The sequence below is a fragment of the Apium graveolens genome, chromosome 10 (genome assembly GCF_009905375.1).
Source record: "Apium graveolens cultivar Ventura chromosome 10, ASM990537v1, whole genome shotgun sequence".
NCBI classification, from domain to species: Eukaryota; Viridiplantae; Streptophyta; class Magnoliopsida; order Apiales; family Apiaceae; genus Apium; species Apium graveolens.
The window spans coordinates 91,767,277-91,778,392 of record NC_133656.1 but is presented as its reverse complement, the minus strand read 5'-3'; positions in this window follow the sequence as shown (position 1 = coordinate 91,778,392).

Sequence of the window (11,116 nt, the reverse complement as noted above, 5' to 3'; positions counted from 1 at the left end):
TTAGTAGTTATAGAAAACTATATATATATATATATATATATATATATATATATATATTATACTCAGGAACATTGACTCCCGGTTTAGAAAAATGTTCACCTTTGGGTCCCCTATACTAAGGGTATACGCAACTACTGCTTATCTCTAGCATAGATATTATGCAATTTATAAGCTTTTGAATTGATAATAGAATATCAAGATTTCACAGCATGCATATATATACCATATCAACATGCTTCAATATATCGCAAGATTTGCTAAAAAGAGTCATGCACTTATGTCAAGATAATTCATCACTATATTTACATCACAACAATAGTATAACGGGTAGAAAACTTGCCTGAGTGTTCTGGGGTAGACTTAAGCTTAGAGTGGGTCCGATAACCTATGAACAATAACATAAGCCCGAATTAGACCGCGGTCGCTTAAGAAACTAGTCAAAACTCATTCATACCCTAAAGGTCGCTTACGGTCGCTTATACGCTTAACGATTTGCGTTAATCGCTCGCGTACCCTCGACTCCACTTATTTTAATAAATTAACCGTTACGAATTTTAAGGAGACTCTTTCACGAGAACTTTACTAACTGCCTTATTCACTTGACATAAATCTCTCGTTTTTCGATTAATCATTTAAGGGTCTCAATTATGGTCTCAAAGTTACTCGAGGTTTCGGGGTTCGCTCGCGAACGCCGTTACTTAAAATGGTCGTTTCTCATCGCTCGTAACTCGGATTTAGGCGAACGACATATCAAAACGAAGATCATAACATGAAATATCTAAACATGGCAAAGGTCAGAATCTTATAGTGAGTTCACGGTCCTAAAGTTAATCACAGAAACAGTTAAGGAAAATCGGGCATTATGACGGCTAGAACTTGGCGATTTCCAATATTTTTACCACTCCAAATCAATCCCTTCCAACTACAATCCATCCACAACTTCAAGATTCAAACCTAGGCTACTGATCTTAGCCAAAACATGGTCAAGAATATAATTCCAATTCAATATTATACCATCTTCATAATCAACTAATCTACTTAACAACCAAAGTTCAATTCAAACTTAATCATTCAAACAACTACTTATCCATCCAAACCATCCCAAAACTCAAGCAACAAACTTAGTACTTAAAGTTCCAGAAGTTTTATACCTTTATTTGTGAGGGGAAAGTTGCTAGGAAGCCTTAAAACCTTGATTAATCCTTATACAAGCTTGGATCTCACAACCAATCAAGAAAACACAAAGTTAGATTTTGAAGTTTCTTAAAGTTCAATTTCAAGAACTACAAAACTGAGGGTCTTACCATACTTATTTGGACGAGATTTGTGAACAAGAGTTGTAGGCCATCTCAATACCTTTCGAATGAGCTATAGAAAACAACATTTGAGTGAGTATTGAAGGAGATATGGCAGTTTGAAGTTGCTGGGTATGTTTGGGACGAGAGCTTTCTTCTTGGAAGGCAAAGTCAACTTCTAATTATATGTGTTATGATTTTGCTTGGTTGCTTCTCTTGCTTTGTTAATTAAAATTTTACCATGGTAAATAATAATTGGCTCACATTCAACCAACTAAACATATCCATTTATCATACTTATGTCATCTTGATTATGTCATCTTTTTTGTGTCATCTTTTAACACATGTCTCTTCCTTGTGGTTTGATGATGTCATACTCCTTGGCTTCTTGTACAAGATTGTCTCTTCATCGTTCATTTGTTTTACGGTTCGCTTAACTTTCGTTTCCGTTCATCGTTTGAGGGATCATATCCGGGATCTTATTACTTGGGTTCCCCTAAACCTTTCTCAATATCTTAAATTCCTTTTTTTATCCTCTCTTATAATCCTTGAATTTTAATCCTTTTAATTATGTTACCTTATACTCAATTCTTTCGGTATCTGGTGGATTTTCGGGAAAAATCAAAGTGTCTGGATCCGAATTCTAACGACCTTTACATACGCTCATTTACTTTATGGAATACTAATATGATCTTAGAATTTCCATAACAGTACTCCTATATAGCGTGGTCTGATAATTTTCCTTAATCAGCAAAAATTACTATTCATCAGTGTCTCATAAATTCTAAAATTTGGGGTTATTACAGTCTCCCCTCCTTAAAAGGATTCCGTCCCGGAATCAGATAGAAAATGAATAGAGATACTTTTCTAGCATTGCACTTTCTAGCTCAAGTCAATTCTTCCCACATTGTGGTTTTACGAAAAAAAACCCTAACTAGTCTGATAACCCTGTTGCTGAGAACTTGCTCCTTTCAATCCATAACCCTTACTAGTTGCTCCATATAGGTCAAGTTTGGTTGCATGCCTATGCGCTCGTATTCTCTTATATGTCTGACATTCAGATTATCCTTCCTTAATATTGATATGTGGAACATGTTATGGACTTGCTGCAGGTTCCGGGGTAGGGCCAGTTCATTTGACAGCTTCCCAATACATCTTAATATAGCCAAGGGTCCAACAAATCGTGGACTTAGCTTTCCTTCCTTTCCGAACCTCATCAATCCTCTCCAAGGGAATACCTTTAACAATAATAGGTTCCCTACTTCATACTCTTTGTCCTTTCATTGTCAAATCAGCTTACTTCTTATGTCCATCTTGGGCTACTACCAGCCGTCCTCTGATTAGATCTATTATATCCTTGGTCCTTTGGACCACTACTGGTCCGAGCATCTTGCGCTCTACAACTTCATCCTAACATAAGGGAGATCGACATTGTCTTCCTTCAAGGGTCTCATAAGGCGACATCTCGATACTGACATACGATCTATTGTCATAAGAAAACTCAATCCGTGTTAAGTGATCATTCCAAGTTCTTTCAAGTCTATTGAACAGACTCTCATCATAGCTTCTAGCGTTATAGCTTTTGCTTCTCAATACCCACTCTTTTCTAGTTCGTAATCGATACTATCTTCCGTACCTAATATTATACTTGTTACACTTTTGCTCGTTAGCGTTGTATAACCTTTTAATAACTGCGTCAACCTTAGTATCACAAACGCGTTAGATTCGGAATACCACCATACTGATACTACTTCCTTTTTAGCTGCTTCTATCTTGGAAAGCTTGATCCATCATATAGAAGTAAAAGAATTTATTGAGAGATCACTATGATCATGAACACTTGTTATATCGCATAGTTAGTATAGAAGGTGGCCAGCCTTTAGTACTTGACAAGCAATTAAACAACATGTGGTATCCTACTAGGCTTCTATCACACAGATAGATAGTCATTCGGCAATACCTCCCCTTCTGGAAGGGTTGTTCTTCTTAGCTTACATGAAATGAAAAGGAGGGAAAAGAAAGAATTGAAGAGAATTGTATAAAAAAAATACTACCACAAAATATCTGGCTTAGAATCTACCTCTGAACTATAGAGGTTTGTCATAGGAGAACAAAACATAAATGTATATATATCAACATTAAGTATTATAGCATCGCATTTCATATGCCTAAATATTTTTTCTATTCCGCCCATCATTCTATGGTACCATGCTCTTGCTTGAGCTTATAAACAATCACCATTGAAACTCCCTCGACAATGAAAATCGAATTTGGGATTTCATTCTATACATCATCGATACTAGAATTCTACGCTTTCCCCACAACCTTCCTCGTATAGTAATACGATTCTCTATCTATAAGAAAGAATAAATATTCAATAGGTAGATAATCCACTAGTTAGTCTATCAATGATAACTTATACATCACCACAGCCCGATTAATGGTACTCAATCTCAACATCCATTACAATACAACTCTACCGGTTGTTATCATCTCATTATTCGCATAATCATTGCTGCATTACTATAGTCCACAATGATAACTTATACATCACCACAGCCCGATTAATGGTACTCAATCTCAACATCCATTACAATACAACTCTCCCGGTTGTTATCATCTCATTATTCGCAGAATCATTGCTGCATTACTATAGTCCACCGTGGACCTACGGTAGTCATTCATTTCCTTGAAATCTTAATATTTAACCATACAGAGTCCATACCTGTCGTATCAAATTCTTCTAAGGAGCTAACATAATCACCATTCATGATTCATGAAGAACACTCCTGATCCTGACGTACATACAGGACATGAAGCAGATAATATTGCAGAAGAGTTTCAATGAAAGCAACGATAGCAGGCTAATACCATTATTAACCATACGTCTTTATTAGGAGGCATGAAGCTCCAAGGTTCATTTAGTCCTTTCGTAACATGATCCTAGCTTATCTCAAGATAGGACCATCTAAGATAGGTAGCCCGCTTACAGCGCTACAAGAATTAAATCTTTACCAAACTATTATTACGGTTGAGTATCGCACCATCATCAGAAGGAATGTCAATCTTTCACACCATAATACAACCTTCACGGATTTAACCATCATCACTATATTCCTCTAGCACGAGCGCCTATATTTGCTCTCTTCCACTTAGAGTGTCGGCCACCTCATTGGCATTTCCTGATAGTAATAGTTCCTTATAATCAATGTCTTTTGAACCACCTTCAACTAAATTTTCTACCTCATTTCTAATTACTACTTATGTGAAAATCCTCTTCCTTATGCTTTGGTGAGAAAAAAATATCACCATTTTTTCAAAAGTTATTGCCTCGTTCTTTAGAGGTTAACATTGTCACGACTTACTCTCGATCATACTTAGGACGTATTTTATCTTAGGTCCTAATTGCCTTAAACAATTTTGACCTTTACTGGTTCGATCCATACTTTCTCATGGTTTAACACGTGCCCCACTTGGCATTATTATTATTACGTCATATTTCCTTTACCAAAGTTTCTATTTGTAAAAACTTAAATATCACCACTCTTTTTGTAAATTCTCCAAGGTTATTCTTAAGGCATTCTTCCTGTACTCCCAAGATACAGGGCATATCAAGATACCATTTACTAATACTAGAATCATTGTCTATATAATTCTGAAAAACTTTCTCCACTAATCTTTAAAGGTTGTTGTTACTTTAATCCTTTCCAATTCATATTGTCAAAACTCATACTGTCCCTATTAAGGGTGAAATGCAAACCTTTATGCATTCCCCTAGGATTCATCTTAAGTTACCGAGGTTCTATCCTTCATTCCACCTTTAAAAAGGTACATGCATCCTTCCATGGATAAATCAAGTCATATATCCTTGAAAGATTATCTTATTTAATCATTCCCATCTCGATAGTCTATACCAAATTTCACAATAGCATCCTTATTCAAAATGAGGTCAATCAATATGGCCTCCAAAAGATAACAACGGTTATCCTCTTTTCTTTCCTGATTTAGTAATGATAAAAGGGATGTTCTAGAAGATATTGGTCGTGTTCAACGTGAACTTTTTAGTTCTAACTACTCATTTACCTCTTTATTTATCTCAACAGTCATCTTAATGTTGGGATATCTTTTATACCTGGCGTCCTCCTTTTTGGGTATCAATTCACATGCGGTACTTACACTTCACATTTCTGAAAGTCACTTCCTTTTTCCAATTTCCTAATTTCTTATTTTCTTGTCTTCTCAGTCTATCTGCGTCTCATTATTTATCCTTCGAACTATCTCAAGGTTTCCTTGAATCCTCCCAACTTAAAGGGGATAAAATATCTGTATCTCTTATGCCTTCAACCGTCAACTTTAACTCATGGTGAATCACCCTCATCCTGACGATCATATACTTTTCTATTTCTATTACTATGAGTCTTTAGGGTTTCCTCATACCCAACTCCCTTATCATTCCTCAAACTCTATTGCCTTTATATTCCTTTCCACTTCAGTTTCTTTTTATTTTCCTTTCTCTTACAATCATTTCATGAACCCACTAATTATTGACTTCAAACATCACGTCATTCTGGGATTCTTGTCCTCCAAACGAATCTTGACAACTTTTACAACTTAAATTCATAATTTATCATACTCTTCTGCCTTTGTTCTGGCTCTAAAGCTTTTACATTATCTCTATAACCTTGGGAAGTACTTTCCTGAAAACAATTGACTGAACTTTAATCGGTTTATTATAACCTCTGGCCCCGTGTCTTTCTTGGCCTTTCACCAGCGGGTGGCCTCTCTCTTAGGAGGGTAAGTGACAAAAACAGTCTTTTGTGATTCGTCAATCATTTAAATTCTCAAATGATTCCTATATTTCCTTTAGCCAGACTCTTGCCTCGACTGGGTCAGCTTGTTCCTTGGAACTCTAAGAGCTTAGCGACTTAAAGGTCCTGAAAAAATTTCTCACCATATTATTTCCTCATGGTGGTGGTTGGGGATAATAGTCTAAGTTCTGTTTAGAAAGGTCCATAAATTATCGTATAGGAGTACCGTCTCGGGTCTCCTTTCCTTACTTGACTTCTCTTTCCTTAGTCTGAACATTCCCTCCTCCTCCCCAAAATCGGGGTCATCCTACATATTTTAAATCCTCATTTTCCACTTCATTATGTTATGGGTTCCTTCTATCTTGATGGCGACCTCCCTGACTATCACGTTCAGGGTTTGCTCTAAATCTTATTCCTCAAACTAGGGCTTTAATCTAAGATCTCATCTTTAAGCTCTTGAACATTTGGAACCCAAATTCTGTAGGAACACCTCATTATTCCCTTATCATCTTTCTCGGTATTAATCTCTTCTCCAGTCATTGGCTCTCCACCTTCATTCATCAATTTTTCTTGGCACAATATGATCTTTTTCAATAATTCGGGATGTATTACAATCTCAAACAACTTTTTGGTACTGGCTCCGGTTACCTTCACTTATATTTCCATTTTCTCATAATCTCTTACCAATTGTTCCGAAGACATTATCATCTTGAGTCTCTCCTTTCTACTAAGGGCGTCGGCCACCACATTAGTTTTCCCTGGATGATAAAGAACCTCATAATCGTAATCCTTGATTAGCTCTAACCACCTCCTCCGGTGCATGTTGAGCTTTTTTTGTGTGAAAATATACTTGAGGTCTTGGGGTTTACGTAAACCTCGCACTTCTCTCCATAAAAGTAGTGCCTCCTATATTTAGGGAAAAACTATTGCCGTGAGCCCAAGATCATGGGTGGGATATCGAATTTCACATTCCCTTAATTGTCTTGACGTGTACGCGATTACCTTACCGTGCTGCATAAGTACGCACCCTGAGCCCTTGTGCGAAGCGTCACTACAATTCACAAAATCTCCTTTTCCATCCGGCAATATCAACATAGGGGCCGTCACCGACCTTTGCTTCAGTTCTTAAAAGCTGTTCTCGCATTTCTCTGTCCATTCGAACTTCTCAGTCTTACGAGTAAGCCGCGTTAAAGGGGCTACTATCTTTACAAACTTGAATGAACCTACGGTAGTTATCGGCCAATCCTACCTCTAATAGTCGTCCTGACCAAGGTCATCCATTCCTCATCGGTCCTTTTTTCGTTCTTGTCAGGATCCTCTACAGAATCCTCTTCAGCAACAATCCCTTCTGGGATACCATCCTTAACCGCTACATCCTTAATATGAACATCATTTGGTCCCTCATTAGGGTGCTCCATTGGATCCACAATCTGATCCCCAATATGTAGTAAAATATCATCATATTATTGCTCTTGAACTTCAGGGTTCGGAGTCCCACTACCATATATGATAACGAACTACGCTTCTATCACGATATTTATAAAGATTCCCATAATGGTTCTAACTGTCAGTACTACGTTAGGTAGTCTGACTATGAAGCAAGAGTTCTTATTATCTTAGTGAACTTCTTATCTTAACGTCGCATCATCTCTGAGGTTTATAACGCTTAGCTCTGATACCATTTCTGTAAAACCCCCAAATCTGGGGTCGGGGATCCGGGTTGTCACGAGTTCCATTTCCCTTAATAACACTTAATCTTAATAAACAACCAACTACTACGTACAGTGACCCCACAATATACACACACACACACCACAATTTATAGTCTCAGAGATGAATACAAAAAATAACATAAGTCATTTTATTCCACAATTATAAGTCATTACACCTCAAAAGGGGTTTCTAAATAAATTTACATATTCTTTGCCATTATTACAATTCACAAATATACATAAGTCTGGTACATCAACAGTTGAAAACCTAGCCTATTGGTAGTTCCTACCTCAGCTACAACGACATCAACGCCTACAGGAAACTGCGGAACGTTTCCTATCCACTCACAAATTGGGAGCTTGGTCCTGTTCATCTTATCTAGCTATTGTTGTATGATGAAGAAAGGAAACAAGGGTGAGCAAAATAGCTCACCAAAATAACATGTATAGTAATTAACAATATATGAGCCTTCTCATAATACTCAAGAAAGTCTTGGTCAAGAAGAAATGAACTAAGTTTAATATCTTAATGCGACGAAGTCATAAAATATTCAGTATATATATACATATATACTTTTCAAAATCCTTGAAATCCTCTGACATGTATAATATACAAAGAGTTCCAGTTTATAACTGTATAAAAAAATTGTTGCAAGTTGATCTCATATATCTAACCTTGTCTCAACATTTTTCTGAAAATCTTTGTCATGCATAAGATAATCATTAACCATATATAAGTTGAAAAGATGAAGTTACAAGATACTCCAATATACCTATATCTTTTCCGAATACTACTTGAACTACCACCGTTTAAGGTATAATCAGTTTCAAAAGTTCATCACATAGATGAGGCTACAAGATAAGACTTGAATAGATTCAATCTTTAAAATATCATTATAAAGAATGAAGTTATGAGATACTTCATTAAGTCCCGATATATATATACACCTATATATATATACATTTCATACACTCCTTGAAAACCTCTTTTATGAAAATTATAAGCAGAGTTGCAATATCCAATAAATTTGGAAAGGAGAAAACCTTGGCATAAAGCTGATATCTTGCTAATCAGGCAAAGATACCAATTAAATCACCTTTTCTACTAGTAGATGGATGAATCCCCCACCGGTCATCACCCTGGCCGCATTAGGACCTTGTGCTGGACCGCCACCCGGCCTCTTACGTATTGATGGACTGCCACCCAGCCACTTACACTTTGATAGACCGTACCCTGGCCTGTCGCTTATGCCGACTCAATTAGATGGACTTACTTCCCAAATGTTGGGCAAGTAATCAAATTATTTTATCAAAACCGCAACCTCATTGCGAATATAAAATACACCACAGAGCCGGATCCCTCAGATTTTTAAGCGAGTATTTAAGTCCCCTTCGAAAGGAAGATCTTAAATTTGAAAACGAGTTTTGGGATCCGCTCTAACTTTTAAATCATTTTGAAGACTCGAAAACATTTTAAAGAATGTTTAGAGTAATGATGATTTAATGAAATAAATCAGTCCCGATATATTAGAAAATATCTGAATATTATTATTTAAATAATATCCCCATAAAGGATAATCTTTATAAAATAATTGAAGTAGAAGTTTTAAAAATCATACTTAAAACGAATAATAAATAACAAAAGATATACTTATAGGAAATTACGATCCTTATTTGAATAATCGAAATTAGTTTGGTTATTATCCAAAACCATCGAATATACCATATCCTATTAGTAGTTATAGAAAACTATATATATATATATTATACTCGGGAACATCGACTCCTGGTTTAGAAAAATATTCACCTTTGGGTCCCCTATACTAAGGGTATATGCAACTACTGCTTATCTCTAGCATAGGTATTATGCAGTTTATAAGCATTTGAATTGATAATAAAATATTAAAATTTCACAACATGGATATATATACCATATCAACATGCTCCAATATATCGCAAGATTTTCTAATAATAGTCATGCACTTATGTCAAGATAATGCATCAATATATTTACATCACAACAATAGTATAACGGGTAGAAAACTTGCCTAAGTGTTTCGGGGTAGACTTAAACTTAGAGTGGGTCCGATAACCTATGAACAATAACATAAGCCGGAATTAGGCCACGATCGCTTAAGAAACTAGTCAAAACTCACTCATACCCTAACAGTCGCTTACGGTCGCTTATACGCTTAACGATTTGCGTTAATCGCTCGCGTACCCTCGACTCCACTTATTTTAATAAATTAACCGTTACGAATTTTACGGAGACTCTTTCACGAGAACTTTACTAACTGCCTTATTCACTTGACATAATTCTCTCGTGTTTTGATTAATCATTTAAGGGTCACAATTATGGTCTCAAAGTTACTCGAGGTTTCGGGGTTTGCTCGCGAACCGTCACTTAAAATGGTCGTTTCTCATCGCTCGTAACTCGAATTTAGGCGAATGACATATCAAAACGAAACTCGTAACATGAACTATCTAAACATGGTAAAGGTCAGAATCTTATAGTGAGTTCACGGGTCCTAAAGTTAATCACAGAAACAGTTAAGGAAAATCGGGCATTATGACGGCTAGAACTCGGCAAATTCCAATATTTTTACCACTCCAAATCAATCCCTTCCAACTACAATCCATCCACAACTTCAAGATTAAAACCTAGGCTACTGATCTTAGCCAAAAAAAGGTCAAGAATATAATTCCAATTCAATATTATACCACCCCCATAATCAACTAAACTACTTAACAACCAAAGTTCAATTCAAACTTAATCATTCAAATAACTACTTATCCATCCAAACCATCCCAAAATTCAAGCAACAAACTTAGTACTTAAAGGTCCAGAAGTTTTATACCTTTATTTGTGAGGGGAAAGTTGCTAGGAAGCCTTAAACCCTTGATTAATCCTTATACAAGCTTGGATCTCACAACCAATCAAGAAAACACAAAGTTAGATTTTAAAGTTTCTAAAAGTCCGATTTAAAGAACCGCAAAAATGAGGGTCTTACCATACTTATTAGGGCGAGACATGTGAACAAGAGTTGTAGGCCATATCAATACCTTTCCAACGAGATATAGAACATAACATTTTAGTGAGTATTGAAGGAGATATGGCAGTTTGAAGTTGCTCGGTTTGTTTTGGCAGAGAGCTTTTTTCTTGGAAGGCAAAGTCAACTTCCAATTTTGTGTGTTATGATTTTGCTTGGTTGCTTCTCTTGCTTTGTTAATTAAAATTTTACCATGGTAAATAATACTTGGCTCACATTCAACCAACTAAACATATCCATTTTTCATACTT